This window comes from Pan troglodytes, chromosome 16 (genome assembly GCF_028858775.2).
Source record: "Pan troglodytes isolate AG18354 chromosome 16, NHGRI_mPanTro3-v2.0_pri, whole genome shotgun sequence".
NCBI classification, from domain to species: Eukaryota; Metazoa; Chordata; class Mammalia; order Primates; family Hominidae; genus Pan; species Pan troglodytes.
Window position 1 is genome coordinate 36398424 of NC_072414.2, and position 27853 is coordinate 36426276.

The window sequence follows — 27853 nt, forward strand, 5'->3', positions numbered from 1 at the left end:
AGGTCAGGAGTATGAGACCAGCCTGACCAACATGGTGAAACCCCATCTCTACTAAAAATACAAAAAAATTAGCCGAGCGTGGTGGCGTGCGCCTATAATCCCAGCTACTCGCTGAGGCAGGAGAATAGCTTGAACCCGGGAGGCAGAGGTTGCAGTGAGCCCAGATCGCGCCATTGCACTCCAGCCTCGGCGACAGAGTGAGACTCTGTCTCAAAAATAAATAAATAAATAAATAAATAAATAAATAATAGGCCAGCCCGGTGGCTCATGCCTGTAATCCCAGCACTTTGGGAGGCCGAGTCAGGCAAATCACCTGAGGTCAGAAGTGCGAGACCAGCCTGGCCAACATGGTGAAACCCCATCTCGGCTAAAAATACAAAAATAGCAGGGCATGGTGGCATGTGCCTGTAGTCCCAGCTACTCAGGAGGCTGAGGCAGGAGAATCACTTGAACCCTGGAGGCAGAGGTTGCAGTGAGCTGAGATCACACCAGTGCACTCCAGCCTGGGCAACAGAGCAAGACTCAGCCTCAAAAATCAAAAACAAACAAAAAATAAAATGAATAGTGATGGAGGGGTGCTATTTTAGATAGGACGATCAGGGAAGGCCTTTCTGAAGAGGTGGTGGTAAAACATGCAATGTGAATATCCTGTATAGCACTATTCAATTGAAATATTGAAACCACCTGTATATTTTTAAATTTTCTAGTAGCCACATTTTTTTTTTTTTTTGAGACAGAGTCTCGCTCTGTCGCCCAGGCTGGAGGGCAGTGGCACGATCTCAGCTCACTGCAAGCTCTGCCTCCCGAGTTCACGCCATTCTCCTGCCTCAGCCTCCCAAGTAGCTGGGACTACAGGCGCCTGCCACCATGCCCGGCTAATTATTTTTTAGTAGAGATGGGGTTTCACCATGTTAGCCAGGATGGTCTCGATCTCCTGACCTTGTGATCCACCCACCTCGGCCTCCCAAAGTGCTGGGATTACAGGCGTGAGCCACGGCGCCCGGCCCACATTTTTTTAAAAAAGGGTGAGATTTTGATATTTTACTTAACCAATATACGCAACATGTATTAAATACAGAATACTATTAATGAGATTTTTTTTTTGAGATGGAGTTTCACTCTTCCACCCAGGCTGGAGTGTCGTGGAGCAATCTCGGCTCACTGCAACCTCCACCTTCCGATTTCAAGTGATTCTCTTGCCTCAGCCTCCCCAGTAGCTGGGATTACAGGCGCCCGCCACCATGCCCAGCTCATTTTTGTATTTTTGGGGTTTCATCATGTTGGCCAGGCTGGTCTCGATCTCATGACCTCACGAACTGCCTGCCTCGGCCTCCCAAAGTGCTGGGATTACAGGCATGAGCCACTGCGCCCGGCCATGAGGCAGAGGTTGCAGTGAGCCAAGATTGAGCCATTCCAGCCTGGGTGACAAGAGCAAGACTCTGTATTTAAAAACAAAAACAAAAACAAAAATTAGCCAGGGGTGGTAGTGCACGCCTGTAATCCCAGCTACCTGGGAGGCTGAGGCAGGTGAATCACTTGAACCCAGGAGGTGGAGGTTGCAATGAGCCGAGATTGTGCCACTGCACTCCAGCCTGGGCAATAGAGCAAGACTCTGTCTCAAAAAAAAAACAAAATAAAAAACTGGCTGCTGTGTTGAAAAGATTGAAGGGGTTCAAGAGTGAAACAGAAAGACTTTAAAGGCTGTTATAGCATTCCAAGTTAAAGATGATGGTTATTGAACTAGAGAAGCAGTTGAGGTGATGAGAAGGGTTTCGATTCAGAATTGATTTTGAAAGTTTATTGTACTTTAAAATTGGACATTGTGTATGAGAAAGAAAAACTGCATTTAGTAAGGCAGAGAATACTTAAGGAGGTGCAGGTTTGAGAGAAAATTAAAAATTTAGTTTTGACCACATTAAGTTTCAGATGACCATTGCCATCAAGTAATTGCAACAGTGGAGCAAAATAACAGTTCTGGTATTTCAATATTTAATATGAATATTACTGCCTTACTGAGTTGCAATAAGTGACAAAAACATATACATCATAGAATTAACATAAGAATGAACTGTGAAGAACAAATGCCTTGTATTTCAGGTAAAAGGTAAATATATTCCATATACTCTGGAATAAGGACCTACTGAAAGACTGCTGAAGATTTGAGGTATTTGCATTACATTACCTTTTTTTTTTTTTTTTTTTTTTTTTCTGAGACAAGAGTCTTGCCCGGTTTCCCAGGCTGGAGTGCAATGGCCTGATCTCGGCTCACTGCAACCTCCGCCTCCCAAGTTCAAGGGATTCTCCTGCCTCAGCCTCCCAAGTAGCTGGGATTACAGGCGCGTGCCACCACACCCGGCTAATTTTTTGCATCCTTAGTAGAGACGAGGTTTCACCATGTTGGCCAGGCTGTTCTTGAACTCCTGACTTCGTGATCCACCCACCTCTGCCTCCCAAAGTGCTGGGATTACAGGCGTGAGCCACCATGCCCAGCCTACATTTTTTTTTTTTTTTTGAGATGCAATCTCATTCTGTCCCCCAGGCTGGAGTGCAGTAGCATTATCTTGGCCCACTGCAACATCTACCTCCCGGGTTCAAGCAATTCTCCTGACTCAGACTCCTGAGTAGCTGAGATTACAGGCACGTGCCACCACACCCAGCTAATTTTTGTATTTTTAGTACATATGGGGTTTCGCCATGTTGGCCAGGCTGGTCTCAACTCCTGACCTCATGTGATCTGCCCACCTTGGCCTCCCAAAGTGTTGGGATTACAGGCGTGAGCCACCGTGCCTGACCCTATTACATTACTTAATGAACACTCTACTTCATTAGTGTCTTCATATAGCAGTAGTTTTGAATAGTTTAAAAAGCATTCAAGCTGGGTATGGTGGCATGTGCCTGTAGTTCCAGCTACTCAGGAGGCTGAGGTGAGAGGATCACTTGAGCCCAAGAGTTTGAGTCCAGCCTGGGCCGCCTGGGCAATATAGCAAGACTCCACCTCTCAAAAAAAAAAAACAAAAAAAACACAAAACCAGAAAGCAAAAATACCTGCTACTAGCTTTTTGCATTAATTACACTTTTTTCCTGTGGCCACTGCTTTACATCTAAAAATACTTCATACTTTTTTAAGTTCATATTTTTAGACCATTATTTTATTCCAAAATTTTGGACTAGATTGTTACGGAAGCTTCAAGACATTAACTACTACCATTTAAGGAGCAAGGAAAGCATCTTGCTAAGTGCTTTCGTAAATAATCTAATTTGATCTTCACAACAATTCACTTAGATATTGCAGAAAAGGAGGCTAGGAGAGAGACCATGGGATATAAATTAAGGTAAAAAGCAGAACATAACAATTATCCCTTGTGAAAAAATGGTGTTAAAATGTTAAAAATTGCAAATGGACTTAGGCTTACTATCAGCAACCTTTCTAAACTTAATAATTTTTCTTTTAATAGAGATAAGGTCTCACTATGTTGCCAAGGCTGGTCTTGAACCTGAGATACAATGATCCTCCCACCTCACCCTACCAAAGTGCTGAGATTATGGCCTGGCCCTAAACTTACCAAATTTAACAATGGTAATAATATTGCCATAAGAGGTGGTATAATGAGCAGAATAGGGGCTTGAGTCTCTATTATATTTCTTACTAGATGATTGTGACTGTCTTTGGATATGGCATGTTTTTCTTCTTTTTTCAAATTTCAGTGTCTTCAACTGAAAGGCAGGGAACAAATACCACCTATTTTACCTACCTCATAGGGTTGTTAGGAGAATCAAAATGCATATAAAAGTGCTCTTTGGAAATAGCATATTTTACTTAAGTTTTAGGAACGTGAAGGTTTGAAATAACGATTTCTTGGAAATTTTTTCCCCCAGAAATATTTCTAATTTTTACCTGATTTAAAAATAACTTTATTAGCCAGTCCTCGATACTGGGAGGCTGAGGTGGGAGGATCACTTGAGCCCAGGTGTTTAAGGATGCAGTGAGTTATGATCATGCCACTGCACTCAAGCCAGGGGTACAGAGGAAGTCCTTGTCTCTAAACAAAAAGCAAAACAAAACTTTAGGGGCTGTGTGCAGTAGCTCAGGCCTGTAATCCCAGCACTTTGGGAGGCCAAGGCAGGAAGATGGCTTGAACCATGGATTTTGAGGTTGCAATGAGCTTTAATTACTTCAGCCTGGGGAATGGAGTGAGACGCTGCCTCTAAAAATAAATAAATAAATAAAATAACCTTTAGTAATAATGGGGTAACTGTTCAGTTGGTATTTTACTGCTTTCCATGATACACTCTGGATAAACTAATTATTTGTTGGATTCCATTGAACTTTTCAGGAATCTATTTTTTTGTGTGTGGACTGTTACTATTAATAGTTCTGTGCTGTGTATACCACCAGCTCCCAATAAATGTCGCATTCAGAGCATTTTTGCACTAGGAAGATTTACGGTGCAAATGAACTCTGACAGAAGAATCTTGTAGTATACAAGGTTTTCAGAAGACAACCCACCTGCTCCATACTTCGAAATAATGAGATTCACAACGGTATGTTATTTCTGCTTACTTCTCAGCCTCTCTTGCCATCTTCCCCCTGCCCTCCCATCCTCTTTTCTTAGCGCACAGAACTACTTCTCCAATGGCTCAACACAGTCTCATATTTGGACTTTTCCGTCTGTTGTTTCCTTTACCCAGACACTCTTCCCCTGCAACACCAACTCCTCCTTTTTGTCTCAGATGTTATTGTACGAAACCTTCCCAGACCCCCTCGCCGGCACTCTCATGTGTTTTACAACGCCTATCATGCCATCCTTGTATTCGCTTTATCAGTTTTTAAATTCTGTTTACTTGGGTGTCTTCTTCAATAGATTATGATCTTTGGCCGGGCGCGGTGGCTCACGCCTGTAATACCAGCACTTCGGGAGGCCGAAGCGGGCGGATCACGAGGTCAGGAGTACGAGATCAGCCTGACCAACGTGGTGAAACCCCGTCTCTACTAAAAATACAAAAATTAGCCGGGCGTGGTGGCGCGCGCCTGTAATCCCAGCTACTCGGGGGGCTGAGGCAGAAGAATCGCTTGAACCCGGGAGGTGAAGGTTTGAGCCGAGATCGCGCCACTGCACTCCATCCTGGGCGACAGAGTGAAGACTCCGTCTCAAAAAAAAAAAAAAAAAAAAATCATTACCTTTGGGGAAGGCAGTGTCCGTGTCTGCCTGGCTCACTGTTTTACCCGTCGCACCTAGTTATTTTTTCAATAAATATTTCTTGATTGAATAAGGAGAGTGGCTTGGAGTTTCAGTGAAAAATGTTCTTCCAAACACTAGGCTTGGTTTTCCGATACCCCACTAGAACTGGATTCTCCGGACTGATACATTTTCACTCTGTGGAGCTGACCGTCCTTTGACCTAGGGTCGCAGGTGGGAGCCCACTGGCCTGAAAGATCCGAGTTTTCAACCTGCAGAATCACCGCCAACATAGGGTTGAGTCGAAGGGCATGAATATTTATGATCCAAAAGCGACTGCTACGCCCTCTAGGCAATGAGCTGGAAAGGGAACCTTCAAGGGCCACCGAAATCCCAGGAAAGGCGCCAGATTCGCTTTCTCCCGGCCTCAGGCAGCGCTCCCTACAAACTACCTCCTCCAGCGCGCCAAGCCGTTAGTCCCGCCTTATCCCCTCAGCTCCACCTACCCAGCGCGCCCACAGTTACTAAACCCTAGCCGCCAGGGTGCACTACGCGTTCCTAAGCCCCGCCTCCGGGGCAAGGGCGCGCTCCCCCTCCCAGCTCTGCCCAAGCAGTTCCGTTAGGAGCGGGAGGAAAAACCGTCCGTCGGGTCCCCGCCTCTCCACTCCTAACGCTTTACTCCCTACTCCCCCTGCGACCACTACACAGCCGGCTACGGAGGCCCCTAATGTACAAATATCCCCCAGGCCCTTGCTTATCCTGATAGGTTTTGTCCTTTCTTAATCGACCCAGTACTAAGGCCTTGTGTTCAGTTTTTCTCCGGGATTCAGACTAGAGAGTTTCTTCCGGCGTAAGGAACTTCAACGCTCTTCACGGAAGTAAAAGTGTTTTTTTGGTTGTTGTTGCCGTTGTGGCTGCCCGCATTCCTTCCCTCCCACCTCGCGGAATTGTGGCGGGAGGGGGAGGAGGAAGTCAGGGCGCCTGCGCGGAGAGGCCGCTTTCCATCCGGGTCCCTGTCCGTGCGGTGCAGCAGGTCGGTAGGCGGGAAATGGCGACTGGCTGAAGGAGCTGGTTCTGTTGCTGCTGCGGGGTAAGCGGGAAAGACACCACACATTGCGCAGTCGGGACCATCGCCGGAGCCTGAGGACACTTCTCTGTCGTCACAGTTAGGTAATCCCCTTCGTCCAGACGCCGCCGCTGCTTCCAATCTTAGTCCTCCTCCTCTTCCAGGGCCGTCTGCCGGGATCTCCTCCCCTTCTAAACCTGGTCCTCCAGCGGCTCTGGCGCCTGGGTAGGCATGCACTCTTTGGCGCCTCGTACGTCCACTGTGCGGAGCCGCTCCTTTCTGGACTTTCCCCTGGGAACAGAAAGGGAGCTCACTTCCCGCCAGCTTCACCTCCTAGGTTGCGGCCTGCGTTGTGATTTCTGGGGTTAGATTTCACTTTGCTACCCACCCCCACTCCGATCTCACGTTCCTAGTCCCAACCTCTGGGTAATTAAGTTAGAAGTTTAGCTTTTTTAACCTTTTTGGCCCACCTGATGTTTTCAGCATTTCATTCTTTCGAGTAGGGTGCTTTTAGGGGGGCGTTGCTCTTATCTCAGTTCTTATAAACACCTTTTCAGAATCTGGAAGAAGGGATTTGACTAAGTTCTGTTTATCTTTTGTACTGTTAAAATCTCGAGTTGACATTGTTACTTTTTCAAATCGGGAGTGGTAGTAAAGAACAGTCCATGTGGAAGGCCTCTGGTTTCCACAGTGGTCAGTTAGAGTGAACCTTATTATCCTTAATATTCTCTGCTTTCTTTGGATTTTAAATGTCTGTATGGGTGTTTACTTTTGCATTCTTGGCCAGAGTTCTGTGGTAAATAATTGCATAAGTAAATCTTGTTTATTTACTTCTCACCCTAGTGGTGGCTGGATGTGTGAATGATGTTAAACACTTCAGCGTACCTTAGGGAAACCTAAAGAGATCTAAGAGCTCGTAAACTTACCTGAGATCCTGAAATGAAACGTACTCAGTAGATGTTCCTCCGAGGCAGGGATTTATCTTCCTAATGCTGGTAACGCAGTACCAAGATGAATTTCTTCAGTGGGTATACAAATTAGTGACTTGAAATGATGGATTTATCTGTGTAATTTTCAAATTGTAGATTGCTTTGTCTCCCCATTCTTCGCCCAGTTTTAAATTTTCGTTCCTGGTCCATTTTTTATTCTTAGAAGAGGGAAATGGCGTGTTAAAGCTGGTTTTACTATATTTCTTTACTTTTTCTTTCCTTTTTTTAAAATTACATTGCAGACCAATTGTTCATAAAGAGAAGTAATAAGGAGGCTGTTGGTGTTTTCGGAATTTATTAATCATGTTGAATTTGGGATCTTTGCAGGTTTTTTTGTTTTGTTTTCACTAATCAAATTAAAAATTTAAAAACTGTTCACATTGAATATCAGTTGATATTTATAACTCAGGTTTTCAGTTCTGGATAGGTCCAGCTTAGAGAATTTCACTATTGTTTGCACGATGTTATGGTTAATTTTCAATAATAAACAGGAACACACAAACATTATTATAATCCTCATTTGGTAGACTTTGCCCAAGGTCATAAAGAAAGTCAAGGCAAAAGGTAGCTCTTATGTGAAGAAGTTTTTTAGGATTAAGTTGAACTTCATACTTTCCTAAGGCGAATAGAATAGTGGAGGTACAGGCACGTTAACTACTTGCCGAGTCAGTTTATTTAAAAAATGGAGCCAAATATGCAACTTAAAGGGATCTTAAATCATTGGTCTAGTGTATAGGTTTTGTCTGTATTTTAATGACCTTTTTGGGTAGTTAATAGCGTTAATGTTTTTAATAAAAATTAGTTTGCAGCTAGCTGAGTGAGCATTGTAGACCTTGTTTTCAAGAGTTCTCCTAAATTGTTTAGTACTACGTGCATTCAGTACTTGCACTCTTTTAATGCTTTCTCAGAGTTGAAAGAATGTATAAGCTGGCTGGGTGGGGTGGCTCACGCCTGTAATCCCAGCACTTTGGGAGGCCAAGGCAGGCGGATCACAAGATCAGGAGTTCGAGAACAGCCTGGCCAACATAGTGAAACTCCATCTCTACTAAAAATACAAAAATTAGCCGGGCATGGTGGCGCACACCTGTAGTCCCAGCTACTCGGGAGGCTGAGACAGGAGAATCGCTTGAACCCAGGAGGGGGAGGTTGCAGTGAGCTGAAGACCACCCCACTGTACTCCAGCCTGGTGACACAGCGAGACTCCGTCTCAAAAAAAAAGAATGTAAAAGCTGTAAATGATGTAGTCCTTAACCTTTGTGGACTTGTAGCTATATAGAAAATCTAAATAGGATTGCATAGGAATGTCAGGGTTTGTATGTTTCACAAGATTCCATTCTACATAGTGTCTCTTGTGCATTTAACTTGAGCTGGTAATGTTACTGTTTTCCCACTGTTAAGAAATTAAGAATTGGGGAAGTCTTTTCTTTCCAGATTCATCTAGCTGATCTCAAATTTGTGATTTCTGGTTAAGTGGTTTTTCATGAGATTATTATATAACAGAGTCCATCTAATTCTGGTTAAAGAAACTTGGACCTGTTGTTCACCAAGGATGTACTAGATTCTGGATTTGTACCTATAGATTTTGTCAGTTGAGTAAAATGGCATTTATTTTTATTTTTATTTTTTAGAGATGGGGGTCTCTCTTTGTGGCCCGGGTTGGAGTGCAGTAGTGAACCCCTGGGCCTATGCAGTCCTCCTGCTTCAGCCTCCCAAGTAGCTGGGACTGCAGGCACATGCTACCACACCTGGCTAATTTTTTAATTTTTTTGTAGAGATGGGGTCTCACTATGTTTCCCAGGCTGCTTTGCAACTCCTGGCTACAAGCAGTCCTCCTGCCTCAGCCTCCCAAAGTGCTGGGAAGACGGGTATTTGCCACCAAGCCGAGTCCAAAATAGTATTAATTTATCCTAGTCATAGGAGACCGTGCTTTAGATTGATGAGATAATGAATAAAATGGTTTGCCAGAATTTGGAAAAAGCAATATCTAATTGTAACTTACCAGGTTGTGAAAGCATAAAGTAGAAAAGACACTTTAAGTCACAAATATCAAGTGTGCTGAGAGTTTATTTGTGTTGTGCTCTAAGTAATTTTTCTGGTTAAAAGTAAGCTAAAAAGTACCTGATTGTTTTAAGTAAATTGGCTACAGGGGGTCATTTGCTACTTTTTTTTTGTTTTTTTGAGACGGAGTTTCGCTCTTATTGCCCAGGCTGGAGTGGAATGGTGTGATCTTGGCTCAGTGCAGACTCCACCTCCTGAGTTCAAGTAATTATCCTGCCTCAGCCTCCTGAGTAGCTGGGACTACAGGCATGCGCCACCACACCTGGCTAATTTTTGCATTTTTAGTAGAGATGGGGTTTCTCTATGTTGGCCAGGCTGGTCTTGAACTCCTGACCTCAGTTGATCCACCCACCTCGGCCTCCCAAAGTGCTGGGGTTACAGATGTGAGCCACCGCACCTGGCCCACTTTTTTTTTTTTTTTAATGGAGACGGGGTCTCGCTGTGTCACCCAGACTGGTCTCAAACTCCTAGGCTCAAGTGATTCTCCCTCCTTAAGCCTCCCAAAGTGCTGGGCTTACCGGCATGAGCCACTGCACCCGGCTCATGATGAGGAGCCTTGACAGATATGGAACCCATGTTAAAACCGTTTAATTGCAGCTTTAGTTTTCACTTACTTGGCATTTGCCAGGAGGCATATATCTAAGCCAGACATATATTCACTAGTGTTTGTATGACTACATTAATTTTTTAATTTAAACTATATTAAATTGTAATTGGACGTGCATTACAAATAGGTAGACTAGGTAGTTGACTGTGTGGTATAATTTGAGAATTGCCAATGCCTAACTTTATTTATCTCTCTCCAGTGTTTTTCTAAATGTCCTGTTTAAAAATCACAAATTCTCTGAAAGAGGAAACTTTAAAAATTGTCTTTTGTTGACAATATTAGCACAGATTGACTATCAAATAAGCTTATTGGTACCACACACAGGTTGAGGGTTCAGAGATAAGGAAACATAGGAGAGTTAAGTTTTTTGTTTGTTTGTTTGTTTTTTTTTTTTTTTTTTTTTTTTTTTTGAGACAGAGTTTCGCTCTTGTTCCCCAGCCTGGAGTGCAGTGGTGTGATCTCAGCTTACTGGAACCTCTGCCTCCTGGGTCAAGCCATTCTCCTGCCTCAGCCTCCCAAGCAGCTGGGATTACAGGCGCCCACCACGACGGCCGGCTAACTTTGTATTTTTTTTCTTTAGTAGAGATGAGGTTTCACCATGTTGGTCAGGCTGGTCACGAGCTCCTGACCTGAAGTGATCCACCCGCCTCAGCCTCCCAAAGTGCTGGGATTACAGGTGTGAGCCACCGCGCCTGGCCAGGAGAGTTAAGTTTTTATGCACTGGCTGTGATTAGAAGGGGTGTAGAATATAGGAGCATTGTCTCGGAAAGATGACAGGCATGGTGGGGATAGAATTATGGTGAGAAGCTTTGGCTGCTTGGAGTCCTTTGGGATCCTGACAGTAAGGAATAGTGAGACTGAGTGTGGCCCCAAGAAGAATTGTAAGACCTTAAAGACAAATATTTTAATGAAGGTCACAATAGGCCAGTTGACTGTACTAGGGACTATGTATTTTGTGATATCCATATGTTCCTATATTATTATTTTATTATTATTATTATTATTATTATTATTATTATTATTTGAGATGAAGTCTTGCTCTGTCGCCCAGGCTGGAGTGCAGTGGTGCAATCTTGGCTCAATGCAACCTCCGCCTCCCGGGTTCAAGCAATTCTCCCGCTTCAGCCTCCCAGGTAGCTAGGATTATGGGCACACGCCACCATGCTCGGCTAATTTTTGTATTTTTTTAGTAGACATGGGGTTTCACCATGTTGGCCAGGCTGTTCTCGAACTCCTGACCTTGTGATCCGCCCACTTTGGCGTCCCAAAGTGCTGGGATTACAGGCGTGAGCCACTGTGCCCGGCCTATTATTATTATTTTTTTGAAACAGAGTCTCGCTTTGTCTCCCAGGCTGCAGTGCAGTGGCGCCATCTCAGCTCAATGCAACCTCTGCCTCCCAGATTCAAGTGATTCTCCTGTCTCAGTCCCCCGAATAGCTGGCATTACAGGTGCCCGCTATCACGCCTGGCTAATTTTTTATATTTTTAGTAGAGATAGGGTTTCACCATGTTGGCCAGGCTGGTCTCGAACTGCTGACCTCAGGATGATCCACCTGCCTCGGTCTCCCAAAGTGCTGGGATTACAGGTGTGAGCCACCGCACCTGGCCGATTCCTGTGTTAGATTGAAGAAAAAAGAGAAAGTCTATATTGAACATGAATGATCAACATGGGATTCTAGCATGGAAATGTGTTTGTGGATTTGATTAAAACAACACAACAGGCTGGGCTTGGTGGCTCATGATTGTAATCCCAGCACTTGGGAGGCTGAGGCAGGCGGATCCCCTGAGCTTAGGAGTTCGAGACCAGCCTGGGCAACATGGTGAAACCCTGTCTCTACCTAAAATACAAAAATTAGCTGGGCATGGTGACTCACATCTATAGTCCCATCCACTAGCGGGGCTAAGAAGGGGAGTTGCTTGAGCCCAGGAGGTTGAGGCTGCAGTGAGCCGTGAGGGTGCCGTCCATTGCACTCCAGTCTTCCAGCCTGGGTAACAGAGCAAGACCCTGTCTCAAAAAAAAAAAAAAAAAAAAAAAGGACAAAAAACAGCCGAAACAGTGTACTAGTAGAACATACTTGGGATTACAAGTGTGAGCCACTGCGCTCAGCCTAAGTAGGGATTTAAATATTTTATATACATATATATGTACACACACACACACACACTTTTTTTTCTCTTGAGATGGACTCTCACTCTGTTGCCTGGGCTGGAGTGCAGTGGCACGATCTCAGCTCACTGCAACCTCCGCCTCCCTGGTTCAAGTGATTGTCCTGCCTCAGCCTCCTGAGTAGCTAGGACTACAGGTGTTTGCCACCACGCCTGGCTAATTTTTGTATTTTTTCTGTTTGTTTTTGTTTTTTGAGACGGAGTCTTGCTCTGTCACCCAGGCTGGAGTGCAGTGGCGTGAGTTGAGGAGTTCGAGACCAGCCTGACCAACATGGTAAAACCCCGTCTCTAGTAAAAATACAAAAAAAATTAGCTGGGCATGGTGGTGTATGCCTGTAATCCCATCTACTTGGGAGGCTAAGGCAGGAGAATCGCTTGAACCCAGGAGATGGAGGTTGCAGTGAATCGAGATTGCGCCACTGCACTCCAGCCTGGGCAACAGAGCAAGACTCTTGTCTCAAAAAAAAAAAAAATCAGTGTATATTTTAAGAGTGTGTTTTAGTCATCAGTAATCTAACAACCCATATATTGTTTCTCTAGAGAAAATAGATTGATAATGGTTTTAGAAAAATCATTGTTATTTATTTATTTATTTATTTTTTTCTTAAGAGATAGGGTCTTGACTGGGCGTGGTGGCTCATGCCTGTAATCCCAGCACTTTGGGAGGCCAAGATGGGCAGATCATGAGGTCAAGAGATCGAGATCATCCTGGCCAACACGGCGAAACCCCATCTCTACTAAAAATACAAAAATTAGCTGGGCATGGTGGCGCATGCCTGTAGTCCCAGCTACTCAGGAGGCTGAAGCAGGAGAATTGCTTGAACCTGGGAGGAGGAGGTTGCGGTGAGCTGAGATCGTGCCACTGCACTGCAGCCTGATGGCAGAGCAAGACTCAGTCTCAAGAAAAAAAAAGAAGACAGAGTCTTACTCTCTAACCTAGGCTGGAGTACAATGGCACAGTCACAGTTTACTGCAGCCTTGACCTCCTGGGCTCAAGCGATCCTCCTGCCGCAGCCTCCCAAGTAGTTGGAACTACAGGTGTGCACCACCATGCCTGGCCAAGTTTTAAAATTTTTAAATAAAGGCAGGGTCTCACTGTTGCCTAGGCTGGTCTTGAACTCAGTCTCAAGTGACCTCTTCCTAGGTGGGCCTTCCAAAGTGCTGAGATTACAGGTGTGAGTGAGTCACTGTGCCCGGCCAAAAACACATTCTTTTTTTTCTTATTTATTGAAGAAAACTTTAAGTCAGAGAAAACCCTATAATTTTATCAGCCTAACTCAGTTGTTTTATTTTTTGTATAGTTCTGTATTTTGCCAAATGTTTTTGATAAGTTTATTATATTTAGTAGTTTTTAAATAATTTTATAATATTAGCTAAATGGAAAAGCAGAGAAGACCATATATCAGAAATATTGATGATCCAGAAAGACCACCTGTCTTTATCACACACTTTGTTGTGAATAGGATTAAAATAACCTTTGACCAGACACAGTGGCGCACGCCCTGTAATCCCAGCACTTTCGGAGGCCAAGGCAGGCGGATTACGAGGTCAGGAGTTTGAGACCAGCCTGACCAACATGGTGAAACCCTGTCTCTACTAAAAATACAAAAATTAGCTGGGCGCGGTGGTGTGCACCTGTAATCCCAGCCACGGGGGCTGAGGCAGGAGAATTGCATGAACCCGGGAGGCAGAGGTTACAGTGAGCCGAGATCACGCCACTGTGCCCTAGCCTGGGCGACAGAGTGAGACTCCGTCTCAAAAAAAAAAAAAAAAGAATCCTTCTGACTGTGCGCAATGGCTCACGCGTGTAATCCCACCACTCTGGGAGGCCAAGGCAGGTGGATCACCTTAGGTCAGGAGTTCAAGACCAGCTTGGCCAACATGGCGAAACCCCGTCTCTACCAAAAATACAAAAATTAGGCGGGCATAGTGGCGCATGCCTGTAATCCCAGCTACTCGGGAGGCTGAGACAGGGAATTGCTTGAACCCTGGAGGCGGAGGTTGCAGTGAGCTAAGATTGCGCCATCGCACTCCAGCCTGGGCAAGGAGAGAAACTCTGTCTCAAAACCAAAAAAAAAAAAAAAAGAGAATCTTCCTGTTGTAGAGTTGATTTTTTTTTTTTTTTTTGAGGCGGAGTCTCGCTCTGTCACCCAATCTGGAGCGCAGTGGCGCAATCTCAGCTCACTGCAACCTCTGCCTCCCGGGTTCAAGCGATTCTCCTGCCTCAGCCTCTCGAGTAGCTGGGATTACAGGTGTGCACCACCACGCCTGGCTAATTTTTGTGCTTTTAGTAGAGACGGGGTTTCGCCATGTTGGCCAGGCTGGTCTCGAACTCCAGACCTCAAGTGATCCACCCGCCTCGGCCTCCCAAAGTGCTGGGATTACAGGTGTGAGCCATCGCACCTGGCCAAGTTGCTATTTTATATAATGCTCCTATACTTAGTCCTTCTTCCCTAGTTGTCTTGATTTTTTTTCTTAGGTGACGGAGAAATCTGTTTTTTCCCCAAGTCCTTCTCCTCCTTTCATAATGAAGGCTTATGGAAGTAGTGGAGAGTAAAGGTGGACAGTTGTAATACCTGAAACTTGATTTCAGATTAGTCAGGCTAGAAATGTAGACTAAGTGGAAACATGCTGCTACTTTTGAAAATGTCATTTGGTGTCAAAGAGGGCAATGACTTTAGCTTTTTCTTTCATGAATATAGTAAGTTAATGTAAATTTAGTAATCATACCATTTGTAAGGTAGAGTATAAATTAACAGACCCAGAGAATTTTAGAGCTGGAGGAGACCAAAGAGGTCATCTAGTCCAATAACATTTGTGTTTTATTGTGATGAATCATTCTGAAGACTCCTTAACATGTAGTGAATATTTATCTTAATGAGGTTGCTGCAGGATGAGTTGTATATGATGGAAGGATGAAGACAGCTCTGATTAATTAATGACTCATCTCCCATTTTGACAGCTCTTTGTTTGTTTATTTTTTAGGTAAAATTTACACGTGAAATGCCAGATCTGATGTCCAATAATTTCTTTTGCTGTTGAGGAAACAAAGTGCTAGAATGATTGCATGACTTAAGCAGTGTCTCACAGCTAACTAATGATAGATTAAGGACTGGAAACTGAGTGTGTCCACCTCTTAGTCTGGAGGTCATTCCTTTAGTAACTCCTTCAGGAGTCTACTCTAGAACCTTGCATGCATGTATTATTTTTTATATAGCCAACTGTAAATATACATAAAGTTTTACAGCAAATCTTGACTTTGTTGCCTTTAATGTTTGATTTGTGATCTTTTTGTAATTTTCTTTATTTATATGTGTTATCTACTCTTGTTTCTCTCTTAATGCATGACACATCAGAACAGGTTGAGTATCCCTCATCCAAAATGCTTGGTATCAGAAGTGTTTTGGATTTCAGATTTTTTTGGATTTTGGAATATTTGCATATACATAATGAGGTATCTTGGAAAGGACCCAAGTTTAAACATGAAATTCATTTATGTTTCATAAGTACCTTACACACATAGTCTGAAGGTAATTTTAAACAATATTTTTAATAGTTTTGTGCATGAAACAGTTTTGACTGCATTTTGACTGACTCGTCACATGAAGTCGGGGTGGAATTTTCCACTTGTGACATTATGTATGTTGGTGCTCAAAAACTTGGATTTTGGGGCATTTCGGATTTTCAGATTTTTGTATTTCAGATTTTCCTAGTAGGGATGCTCAAGCTGTATACCACTTCTCATTCAATTAGCAAATACATTTGTAAAGAGGGCACATAAGTAAGTTGTAATTTGTTGAGAATTCTTCATATACAATGTGCTATTTTCTCTTAATGTTGTTTAGGTAGAAATGTGTGCATTCAAGACCTTGGGAGCAGATTATCAACTGAATTTATGCTTTTATCATTATTGTAATCATATTGTTAATACAAGGCAATTTGAAACCATAATTGTCTGCCTCAAAAATTGCTTGGTATCATGGATTTTGTGAAGGGGAAGGAAATCTTATGAGGAAGAAACTTTTAGTTTTATTTATAAGCCCCTTTTTGTAGGCAAGAATTAAGTATTGATGTGAAGATTGTTTATGTTTCAGTGATACGGTCTCCTTCACCCCAATTATCTGGCCTTTTTGAGAGAGATTAGAAAAATTGTGGCTTAGTTCAACAAAGATTGAGTTAACTCGTGTGCCAGGTTACTAGAATTATGGATCCAGCATCTATCTTCAAGACTCTTACAGTCTAGTGCAATTAAAGAGAAAGAAACAGATTATTTAATACAATTTAAGAGCTAAATTAGAGATAATCACAGGGTTTACACAGGTTTGAGGCTATAGAGGTGGTTACTTATACATGATACTTGGGCTGAGTTTTAAACAATGAAGATAATAGTTAATTGAAAGAATGAGGTAAAAAGAGCAGAAGCATGTATAGAGCACAGTGTGGGCAGGAAACTATTAGTACTGCAGTGCTAAGAATGTGGCAGCTGGCTGGGTGCGGTGGCTCACGCCTGTAATCCCAGCACTTTGGGAGGCCGAGGCAGGTGGATCACGAAGTCAGGAGATCAAGACCATCCTGGCTAACATGGTGAAACCCCATCTCTACTAAAAATACAAAAAATTAGCCAGGCGTGGTGGTGGGCGCCTGTAGTCCCAGCTACTCGGAAGGCTAGGGCAGGAGAATGGCATGAACCCGGGAGGTGGAGCTTGCAGTGAGCTGAGATCGCACCACTGCACTCCAGCCTGGGTGACAGAGCGAGACTCCATCTCAAAAAAAAACAAAAGAATGTGGCAGCAAATAGCAATGAAAACAGACTGGGAAGTAGTTATTGTGGGTTTCATATGCAATGCTAGAGTTTAGTCTTTATTTTGAAGGCAGTTGATGGGAAACCTGGGTGAGAGGAACAGGCAAGTTTGTGCAGTGCCCAGGATCTATTTAAAGGGGACAAGACGAAGAAATATTTCAGAGGTAAAATCATCAGGATTTGATGATTGACTATATAAGATAAGGGAGAGGAATAATAACTGTGATGTTTAGGATGGCTTCTAAGTTTCTGGCTTGGCTAGTTAGGTAGATGGTAGTAGCATTACTTGTGATGAAGAATATATTAGGAAAAATACGGTAGGAAGAGCTGGTTTTGGTATGGGGGTGGTATGGGAAAAGTGAATTCAGTTTTGGGTGAGTTGAATTTGAGGTACCAAGTAAAAGTGTTGAGAATGTGGTTGAGTGTGAGTCTGAAATTTAGAGGCAGTAGAGATTCTAGCAGAATTAATGATGCAGTTTATAATGAACATTTGAAAGAGGCTCATTCTCCAACTCCAACCCACTACCTCTTTAATCCTTTTACCTGGGCTGCAGGCAAGTAGAAAGGAAATTTTATTGCCCAGTTTTGAATTGCTGGGCAATTAACTTTTTGTATTCCTGAAAGGAGATCTTGAACCAGATCACAACCAGTGTTGTGAACAAGTAGGACTGTTTTACATTATATACTTTTTTCTTCCAATGTCATGAATTCTTAGGCTAAAATATTGCCCTTATTGCTATGTTTGTTTTGTGATGATGCCTAAATTGTATCATTTTCATTCACAGATTTCTTTCCTAAGCATACTCATTTTCCCAAGCTTTATATTATTATTATTGTTGTTGTCATTTATTTATTTATTTTTTAAGATAGAGTCTCGCTCTGTCGCCCAGGCTGGAGTGCAGTGGCGCGATCTTGTCTCACTACAACCTCCGCCTCCTGGGTTCACACCATTCTCCTGCCTCAGACTCCCGAGTAGCTGGGACTACAGGCACCCACCACCATGCCCGTCTAATTTTTGTATTTTTAGTAGAGACGGGGTTTCACCATATTGACCAGGCCGGTCTCGAACTCCTGACCTTGTGATCTGCCTGCCCCCCCACCCCCCGCCAGCCTCCCAAGTGCTGGGATTACAGGCTTGAGCCACCGCACCTTATTTGTTCCATTTTTTACTGATACAGGTTGAGTATCCCTTATCTGAAATACCTGAGACCAAAAGTCTCTGTATTTTTATGTTTTTTTTGGGAGGGGGGGAATATTTGCATTATACTGGTTAGGCATTTTCTTCGAGTGTCATGTCAGCACTCAGGTTTCTGGATTATGGAGCATTTCAGGTTTTGTATTTTCAAATTAGGGATACTCAACCTGTAATTTATCTAGTAATGGAACACTAAAGAACTGAAAGGGTATGGTAAATCCTGACATAAGTAGTAGCATTACCAACGTGAGGCTGTATATGTATGTTTAAAACTGTTTCCTTTACATTTTAAATTTAATAAAATCAGGTTGTTGCTGATGTTATATAAGCAATTCCTAACCTGTACTGGGCCAAATTAATATTGTATTATGTTTGTTTGGTTTTGTTATCAGGGTAATGTTGGTCTCATAAAATGAGTTGGGAGTGTTCCCTTCTATTTTCTGGAAGAGTTTATGTAGATTTGGTATTGTTTCTTTTTAGATGATTGGTAGGATTCTCCAGTGAAGCCATTTGGGCCTGGAGTTTTCTATGTTGGAGGTTTTTTACTACAGTTTCAATTTTAGAAATTAATGGATATGGGGCTAATTAGGTTATCTAATGTGTGAGCTTTGGTGGTCCATATGTTTTGAGGAATTTGATTTTCATCTAAATTATTGAGTGTACAGGCATAAAGCTGTTTTTTTGTTTGTTTGTTTTTTTTTTTTTTTTTTTTTTTTTTGAGATGGAGTCTTGCTCTGTTGCCCAGGCTGGAGTGCAGTGGTGTGATCTCGGCTCACTACAACCTCTGCCTCCCAGGTTTAAGTGATTTTCCTGCCTCAGCCTCCCGAGTAGCTGGGATTACAGGTGCGCACCACCATGCCTGACTAATTTTTGTAATTTTAGTAGAGATGGGGCTTCACTCTGTTGCCCAGGCTGGTCTCGAACTCCTGACCTCAGGTGATCTGCCTGCCTTGGCCTCCCAAAGTGCTGGGATTACAGGCATGAGCCACTGCGCCTGGTCCTGTTGGTAATACTCTGTAAATTCTCCTTAAAAGTTAGGATCTATAGTGATGTTCACTTTTTCCTTCCTAATAATGGTTATTTGCGTCTTTTTTTCCTCAAACTGCTAAAGGTTTATCAATTTACTGATCTTTGCAAAAAATTTAATTTCTGGTTTAAAAATTTTTTTTTAATTCATCTTGATTTCTGGTCTGTTGAATGCTTTGCCTCTTGACGGTTGTAATTTATTCCTTTTTTGTGTGTCTTGCAATATTTTAGTGAATGCTGGATATTGTGAATAGGGTAGTAAAGACTGAGTAAATAATATTTATACCTGGAACATTGCATTCGTGGACTTTTAGGGTAGGGAGTTGAGTCAGTGTAGTCAGGAGTTAAGCTGAGTTTCTGTTTTGTTGTTGCAGAGGGTACCTTAAGTGCACCATTGGCTTCAAATTTCTCTCGTGTTACTTTGTGCTTAGATTGGTAGTTGGCATGTGGGAAGGTATTTCTGAATTTTCCTGATCAGTTCTCAGCGTTTGGCTTATGTGCCTTGGCCTCATGAGTGGGACTCTATCAATAATCTTGCTCCTCTAGGCCAGACTGAAATTTTTATCTTTGTAAGTGTTATCTGGAAAAGAGTTTCTCTGCTCTTGCCTCAGTGGTATTAGAGACATTAGTAAGATCTCTAATGTCTTTGGTATAAGACCCTGGGTCCAACACTGTTTCCTTCCCCTACAGTGGTAGAGTTTTTTTTTTCTTTCACTCCCCCGCATTCACTTGTGCCGTGCGGGTAACTGGGCTTGCTGTTCCTCCACTAGTCCCTTCCAGTTTTTGTTCCCTAGAAGAGAAGGATCTGGTTGGGGCTTCGTATTTTTCCCATTGTAGAAGCTGCTCCCTTCCTCCAGCACTGCACCACAGAGGAGGGCTCTCTTCAGTCCCATGTTCCCATATTGTGAGCCTTTGGTGGAGGTCTGTGGAAGATCTTGCAAATGGTTTGAATTTCCCTTGTTATCTGTGTCTCTCAGGAATAATACATTCTCATGCTAATCCACACTTTGCCTTCAGCAGTTTGTTAACAATTTTAGATGAATTCTTTTTACCTGGTTTTATGGAACCATTGTTTTTTCCCGTGGTCTACCTCAGGTGAGCCAGTGCTTGCTTTCTGTCTCTTCTAGGAAGGGGTTGTATTTTCTTGGATTTGAGGTTTCCTGGTTGCCTGAGTCCTCAGCTCTCGGATGGGTTTTTAAAAGGTTCAATTTTGTAGTTTATTCATGTTTTTTTGTTGTTAGGCTGGTGGTGGCATTCTTTCTAGCTTTCTGTAGCCTAGGCAGAACCCAGTTAATTTAGAAGAATGGATCTCTAGGAAAAACTCCAGTGGGTCATAGAAGTGCTCTTCTCTTTCTGGGGCTGTAGCTTGTAATTCCCCGACTTCTTTGCCCTCAGGTTGCCTTTTCTTTAGTTTAGACCAAAGGAAAGGGTTTGAATTGGTTAGATCGATTGATAGTGGAAAGAGAGACTCCCCAATTAGCACTGGATTGCTTTTTCTTCTTCCCTAAGTGCTGGTTCCCTCAAAACTGTCTTGTGGTCAGCTCCTCCTCTGTAACTTTTGTCATCTTTTCCCAGTCTCCTCTCAACCTTGCTTATTCTATTTCCTGTTACGAAATTCCTAGGGGGAAAAAAATATATATATTGTGGCCAGGTGCGGTGGCTCATGCCTGTAATCCCAGCACTTTGGGAGGCCGAGGCGGGCAGATCACCTGAGGTCACGAGTTCGAGACCAGCCTAGCCAACATGGTGAAACCCTTTCTCTACTAAAATTACAAAAAGTAGGTGTGGTGGTGCACGCCTGTAATCCCAGCTACTCGGGATGCTGAGGCAGGAGAATTGCTTGAATCTGGGAGGCAGAGGTTGCAGTGAGCTGAGATCATGCCACTGCACTCCAGCCTGGGTGACAGAGCAAGACTCTGTCTCAAAAAAAAAAAAAAAGATAGATAATTTTAAAGTCTGGAATTAAGATGAAGTATTTTAGCACTTGGTGTACCTGACAATTTGCCGTTTTTTGTCTACAGGTTATTTTGTCATTTTTAAAAGTAAGTAAATATTAAAAAGGTGGGGGTAGGAGGCAAATTTTACTTGGTCCCTTTTTCTGTTCTTTTCTTCTGTCCCCATTATTTTCTACCCCTTGTTCACAGTAGTTGGTTAGCAAAAAAAAATAGGGCCAGGCATGGTACCTCACGCCTGTTATCACAGCACTTCAGGAGGCCAAGATGGGCGGATCACTTGAGCCCAGGAGTTTGAGACCACCCTGGGCAATATAGTGGTACCCCAGCTCTACAAAAGATTGAAAAATTAGCTGGGCGTAGTAGTGCATGCCTGTAGTCTCAGCTACTCTGTAGGCTGAGGTGCGAAGATCGCTTGAGCCTGGGACGTTGAGGCTGCAAGTAAGTGGTGAACCTGCCGCTGCACTCCAGCCTGGGTGACAGGGTGAGACTGTGTCTCAAAAAAAAAAAGAGATTTTGTTTTCCAATTCCAGAGTCCTTATCTCTTACTCTTTTGGAAACCTTTGGATTAGATGAAGATCTATAGTTTTGTTAAAAACTGTGTTAAACCATTTTAACCATTTGTAAGTATACAGTTCAGTGGTATTAAGTACATTCACCTTGTTGTCTACCATCTGTCTCCAGAACTTTTTCATCTTCTCAAACGGAAACTCTGTGTTCATTAAACAGTCTTCAGCGTTCATAATATATATCAGAATTTCCTTCCCTTTAAAGGCTGAATACTACTTAATTGTGTGTACGTACCACATTTTGTTTATCCATTCTTCCATTGGTGGACACTTCGATTGCATCCACCTTTTAGCTATTGTGAAAAATGCTGCTATGAATATGGATGTACTGTGTGAGACCCTACTGTCAGTTCTTTTGGATGCATACCTGGAAGTAGAATTGTTGGATCATATGGCAATTCTATATTTAATTTTTTTGAGAAACTGCCATGCCACTTTCCACAGCAGCTTTACTATTTTACATTCTCTACAGTAAAGCGCAAGGATTCTAATTTCTCCACATTCTTGCCAGCAATTTTTATTTTTTATTTTTATTTTTTTGATACTAGTCATCTAAATGAATGTGAAGCTGTTTCTTATTGTGGTTTTAATTAGCATTTCCGTGATAATTAGATAATTAGTGATGTCAAGTGTGTTTTCATGTGCTTATTGTCTATTTGTATATCCTCTTTGGAGAAATGCCTATTCAAGTCCTTTGCACATTTTTGAATCTGGTTGTTTTTTTCTTTCTGATTGTAACGCTTTATGTATTCTAAATAAGAACTTCTTAAGAGACACATGATTTGCAAGTATTTTCTGCCATTCCATGGTTTGTCTTTTCACTCTGTTGATAGTGTACTTTGATACACAAAAATTAAAAACAACATTTTTTAAGAGGTAGGGTCTTACTGTGTCACCCAGGCTGGAGTGTAGTGGTGCACTTGTAGCTTGCTGCACTCTTGAACTCCTGAGTTCAAGGGATCCTCCCACCTCAGCTTCCCAAGTAGTAGCTAGTACTGTAGGTGTGCACCATCATGCCTGGCTAATTTTTTTAGTTTTTTAGGGATGGGGTCTCACCTTGTTGCTCAGACTGGTCAAAACGGTCCTTCTGCCTCAGCCTCCCAAGTAGGTGGGATTATAGGTGTAAGCCATGGCACCTGGCTCAAAAATTTTGGATTTTGACACCCAATTTATCTGTTTTTCTTTTTGTTATGTGTGTTTTTGTTGTCATGACCAAGAAACCATTGCCAAATCCAATGTTATGAGCTTTTCCCATATACACACACAAACACACACACACACACACACACACACAGACACAGAGACACATTTTTTTGAGAAGGAACCTCACTCTGTCACCCAGGTTGGAGTGCAGTGGTGCAATCTCAGCTCACTGCAACCTCTGCCTCCCAGGCTCAAGTGATCCTGCCACCTCAGCCTCCCAAGTAGCTGAGACCACAGGCACACATCACTACACCTGGCTAATTTTTTGTATTTTTGGTAGAGACGAAGTTTCACCATGTTGTCCAGGCTGGTCTTGAACTCCTGAGCTCAGGCGATCTACCCTCCTTGGCCTCCCAAAGTACTGAGATTACTGGTGTGAGCCACCACACCCAGCCTATATTTTCTTCTAAGAGTCTTAGCTCTAATGTTTAGGTATTTGATCAATTTTGAGTTAATTTTCTATGTAGTATAAGGTAAGTAGTTTTTTTTTTTTTTTTTTGCGTTTGGCTATATAGTTTTCCCAGTACCAGATATCTATAACTTAGTAGGGGTACAGATAGGCCTGGTGTTGAGATATGGAATGTAGTTTTTTTTTTTTTTTTTAAGACGGAGTCTCCCTCTGTTGCCCAGGCTGGAGTGCAGTGGCGCGATCTCAGCTCACTGCAAGCTCCACCTCCCGGGTTCACACCATTCTCCTGCCTCAGCCTCCCGAGTAGCTGGGACTACAGGCGCACACCCGGCTAATTTTTTTATATTTTTAGTAGAGACGACAGGGGTTCACTGTGTTAGCTAGGATGGTCTCGATCTCCTGACCTTTTGATCCGCCCGCCTCGGCTTCCCCGAGTGCTGGGATTACAGGTGTGAGCCACCCCGCCCGGCTGTAGTTTTTCATATTATTTGTATAATAGGTTAGGTTCCAGATTTTTTTTTTTCTTTTTGAGACAGAGTCTCACTCCGGCTGTTGCCCTGTCTGCAGTACAGTGACGCAGTCACAGCTTACTGCAGCTTCGACTTCCCAGGCTCAGGTGATCCTCCCACCTCAGCCTCCCAAGTAGTTGGGACTATAGGCATGCACCATCACACCTAGCAAATTTTTTTGTATTTTTAGTAGATACAGGGTTTCATCATGTTGCCCAGGCTGGTCTCGAACTCCTGGGCTCAAGTGATCTACCTGACTTGGCCTCCCAAAGTGCTGGCATTACAGGTGTGAGCCACTGTACCTGGCCTAGGTTCTAGATTTTTGAATTCAGTTATATTATGGGTTAACTATGTACATAGGAGCTGCCCTGGAACTCTACTCTGTATTTGTAACATTGTTTCTATCAGAAGTTTAATTTTGAGCTCATACCAGCCAATTTGAAAACACAGCTTTTTTTTTTTTTTTTGAGATGGAGTCTCGCACTGTTGCCTGGGCTGGAGTGCAGTGGCACGATCTTGGCTTACTGCAGCTTCCGTCTTCCAGGTTCGAGCTGTTCTCCTGCCTCAGCCTCCCGAGTAGCTGGCATTACAGGCGCCCACCACCATGCCCAGCTAATTTTTTGTATTTTTAGTAGAGACAGGGTTTCACTTTGTTGGCCAGGCTGGTCTCGAATGCCTGACTTCGTGATCCACCTGCCTCGGCCTCCCAAAGTGCTGGGATTACAGGCGTGAGCCACCGTGCCCGGCCTTTTTTTTTTTTTTTTTCTCACTTTGTCACCCAGACTGGAGTGCAGTGGCGCGATCTAGGCTCACTGCAACCTCCACCTCCCGGGTTCAAGCGATTCTTCTGCCTCAGCCTCCCAAGTAGCTGGGACTACAGGAGCCCACCACCACGCCTGGTTAATTTTTGTATTTTTAGTGGAGACAGGGTTTCACCATATTGACCAGGCAGTTCTCGAACTCCTGACCTCGTGATCCACCCACCTCGGCCTCCCAAAGTGCTGGGATTACAGGTATGAACCACCATGCCCTGCCATAAACTTACAGCTTTTACAGGTTAATTTTATCTTAAGGTTTTGTTCAGCCAGGGGTTCAGCTGAAAAATTACCCATTCCAATGGACCATTCAGACAAAAGGCAGAAGTAAAAAACAAACCTGGCCGGGTGCGGTGGCTCACGCCTGTAATCCCAGCACTTTGGGAGGCCAAAACAGGCGGATCACTTGAGGTCAGGTGTTCGAAACCGCCCTGGCCAACATGGCAAAACCCCGTCTCTACTAAAAATAGAAAACAAGTAGCCGGGTGTGGTGGCATGCGCCTGTAATCCCAGCTACTTGGGAGGCCAAGGCAGGAGAACTGCTTAAACCTGGGAGGTAGAGGTTGCAGTGAGCTGAGATAGAACCACTGCACTCCAGCCTGGGTGACAGAGCAAGGCTCTATCTCAAACAAACAAACAAACAAAAAACCTTAGAGAAAAATGGGAAATTGCTGGCTCAGAAGAGGGAACAGGCAAAAAAAAAAAAAAAGAAAGAAAGAGAAAGGGAAATTGGAATTTTGGGGAACTTTTTTTTTTTTTTGAGACGGAGTCTCAGTCTGTTGCCCAGGCTGGAGTGCAGTGGTGTGATCTCAGCTCACTGCAACCTCTGCTCTCGGGTTCAAGTGATTCTCCTGCCTCAGCCTCCCAAGTAGCTGAAATTACAGGCGCCTGCCACTACGCCCAGCTAATTTTTGTATTTTTAGTAGAGACAGAGTTTCACCATGTTGGCCAGGCTGGTCTCGAACTCCAGACCTCGTGAGCCACTGCACCCAGCCTGGTAACTTTTTAATCAGTTAAAATGTTTTGTTGGTTATAAATATTTTATTTTCACATTGCAAGTTATTTATATTGAAATTATGTGGAAATTTTTACTTAAAACACTTCTGCTGTCTTCTCCCCTTATACTTTTTCTTTCATAAAATGGAAATAACAGACACTACTTTATGTGGTTGAGAAGGTTAAGTGAAATAACATGAGAAAGCATTTATCACAGTGCCTTGCACATAGGAACCTTTTCATGTTCAGGTAAATATAGTATTTTAGAACTTTTTTGGAAAAGAATAGATTGAGAATTGGTTTTCTTTTTTTATTTTTCCAGCAACTGGTATTTATTATCAAAGTTATGTTTGATGTCAGCAAGTTGCCACAACTACAAAAAAATTTGCATATTACAATCTCAATGCAAACGTTCAAATAGAACCCCAGTCCTTAAAAAGTAAAAAAGTAATTCAGATTTCATCAAAAAGCAACAGAATTTTTAAAACATCTTTATATATCCAGCCAACAAGTTAAAATAGTTAACAAGAAAAAAATACAAAATATTGATGTTTAAAAAAGGCATATTTCTATCGATTTGCCCATCAATCTCTTGGCCACTCAGCTTCGTGCCAGTCATCATCTGACAGGCTCTCAGCCACCTCTGGCAACTCAAGCTTAACCAAACCACACCCCTTGGACTTCACATTCTTCATCTTGATGTTGGGTTATAGCACATTGCCGTATTTGTCAATTTGATCATGTAAAATCAAATGGGAGATTTCTCACAAATACCTGTGGTAGGCTTTCCTGGCCACCCCCAGGAGCATGGCCTCCAGCCTCACCAAAGGACCCTGCCAAACTTCCTCCAGAGTTTAAGTGGGCGCAGTCAAAGCTGACATGGCCACCACCATCCATGGCTAGGCCCATACACCCAATCTCAGCACCCAGTGTCTGGCCCATGACGGGACCCATGCACTCAAGGCTGTTAATGCCCATCCTCTCCAGACTGTTGGCACCTGTCCACCCCAGTTCCATCCGGATGTTCCAGGTTGTTGGCACCTATGTGCTCCAGGCCAGTGGCCATGTGATCCATCATGGGGCGCATATGCTCCAGGCCAGCCCCCATACCTACAGGAACCATGCACTCCACACCAGAGCCCATGTGCTCAATGGTTTGGTCCACATGGTCAATGGAAGCAGCTGTGCACTTGAGGCTGAGGCCCATGCGCTCCCTGTGGGAGCCTTTGTGCTCCACAAAGCCCATGCGGTCCATGACCAGACCCATGTGCTGCATCTTGGAACCCACACGATCCACTCCATGGCCCAGGCCTGGACTCATGCGTTCCATGCTGGCACCCCCAATGTGGTCAGCGCTTGGGCCTCATCCTCTCGAGTTTGGGGATGCTGCCTCCACCTTCACTTCCTCTCTGCTTTGTAGTGATCTTCCCTATCCTAAGTGTATTACTAAGATTTCGTTTATTCTGCCCATGTTCATGCCAGATCCAAATTGACCCACATTTTCCATACTGCCACCATGGGGGTCCCTCCTCCATTTCTCCCATTTTATTCTAAATCCATGCCCTCCATTCTAATTTCTGCAGGCCCTGTTTCCCATTCCAGTGCCTTTATTCAGGTGATTGGCATCGATAGTCTGCCCTCCTGGTCCTAACCCTGTTCCAATACCACCAAGGCCATAGGGAAGCTGCGGACGCTTAGGAGGGAAAAAAAAATCCTTTGGTAAGGCGGTCTCATCCGTCTTTACCTGCGTTGGTCTATCACACAGCAGTTGGCCATTGAATGTAGATATAGCTTGCACAGCTTCAGTGGACTGTTCAAAAGTAACAGTGCCCAATCCATGATTTTTTTCATCTTTATCCTCAAGAATGTGCTCAGAACACCACATCAGCCATACTAAAATATTTCCTTCAGTTTCTTCCAGCCAACTTTGTAATCCTGATTTGCTACAAATATTGTGCTTCCAAGTCTTTCTGTCTGTAATACATGGATAATTTCATTTGGGATGTTAGGATTATTTAAGATACTAGGTGGGATAGTAATCATTTCTGGGCCACTTGGTCTCATATCTATTCCACCAGTGGTAGCCATCACGTTTTGCATTGCTCTCCTGGCATGTTCACTATCAGGATCTTTCACTTTCAGTGGTCTTCCACTCAGACTATGCTTGTCTAGCACCTGAATAGCTTTTTTTTATGTTTTCTTCCATCTTGAATTCAATAACAGCACATCCCCTGACTTTCCTTCAGTGCCTGTTGCCCAGGCTGTAGTGCAGTGGCATGATCTCGGCTCACTGCAACTTTTGCCTCCCTGCCTCC

General features: G+C 43.4%; 1 protein-coding gene and 1 pseudogene across 6 annotated transcripts in view; one reads left to right on the forward strand and one right to left on the reverse strand.

Moving 5' to 3' along the window:
• Window positions 1-5314: 5314 nt before the first annotated feature.
• On the reverse strand, window positions 5315-27765 carry LOC104002289 (heterogeneous nuclear ribonucleoprotein M-like; annotated as a pseudogene).
• CTDSPL2 (CTD small phosphatase like 2) overlaps window positions 5730-27853 on the forward strand; it is a 99216-nt gene continuing 77092 nt past the window's right edge. The window contains exon 1 of one of the 6 annotated variants that reach the window (XM_001161793.7): window positions 5730-6347. The gene's annotated coding sequence lies outside the window, so the exon portion shown is untranslated. Of the gene's footprint in view, window positions 6469-27853 lie in introns of all 6 variants that reach the window. The other 5 variants (XM_009428966.5, XM_009428965.5, XM_054667502.2 and 2 more) reach the window with 5 other exon arrangements.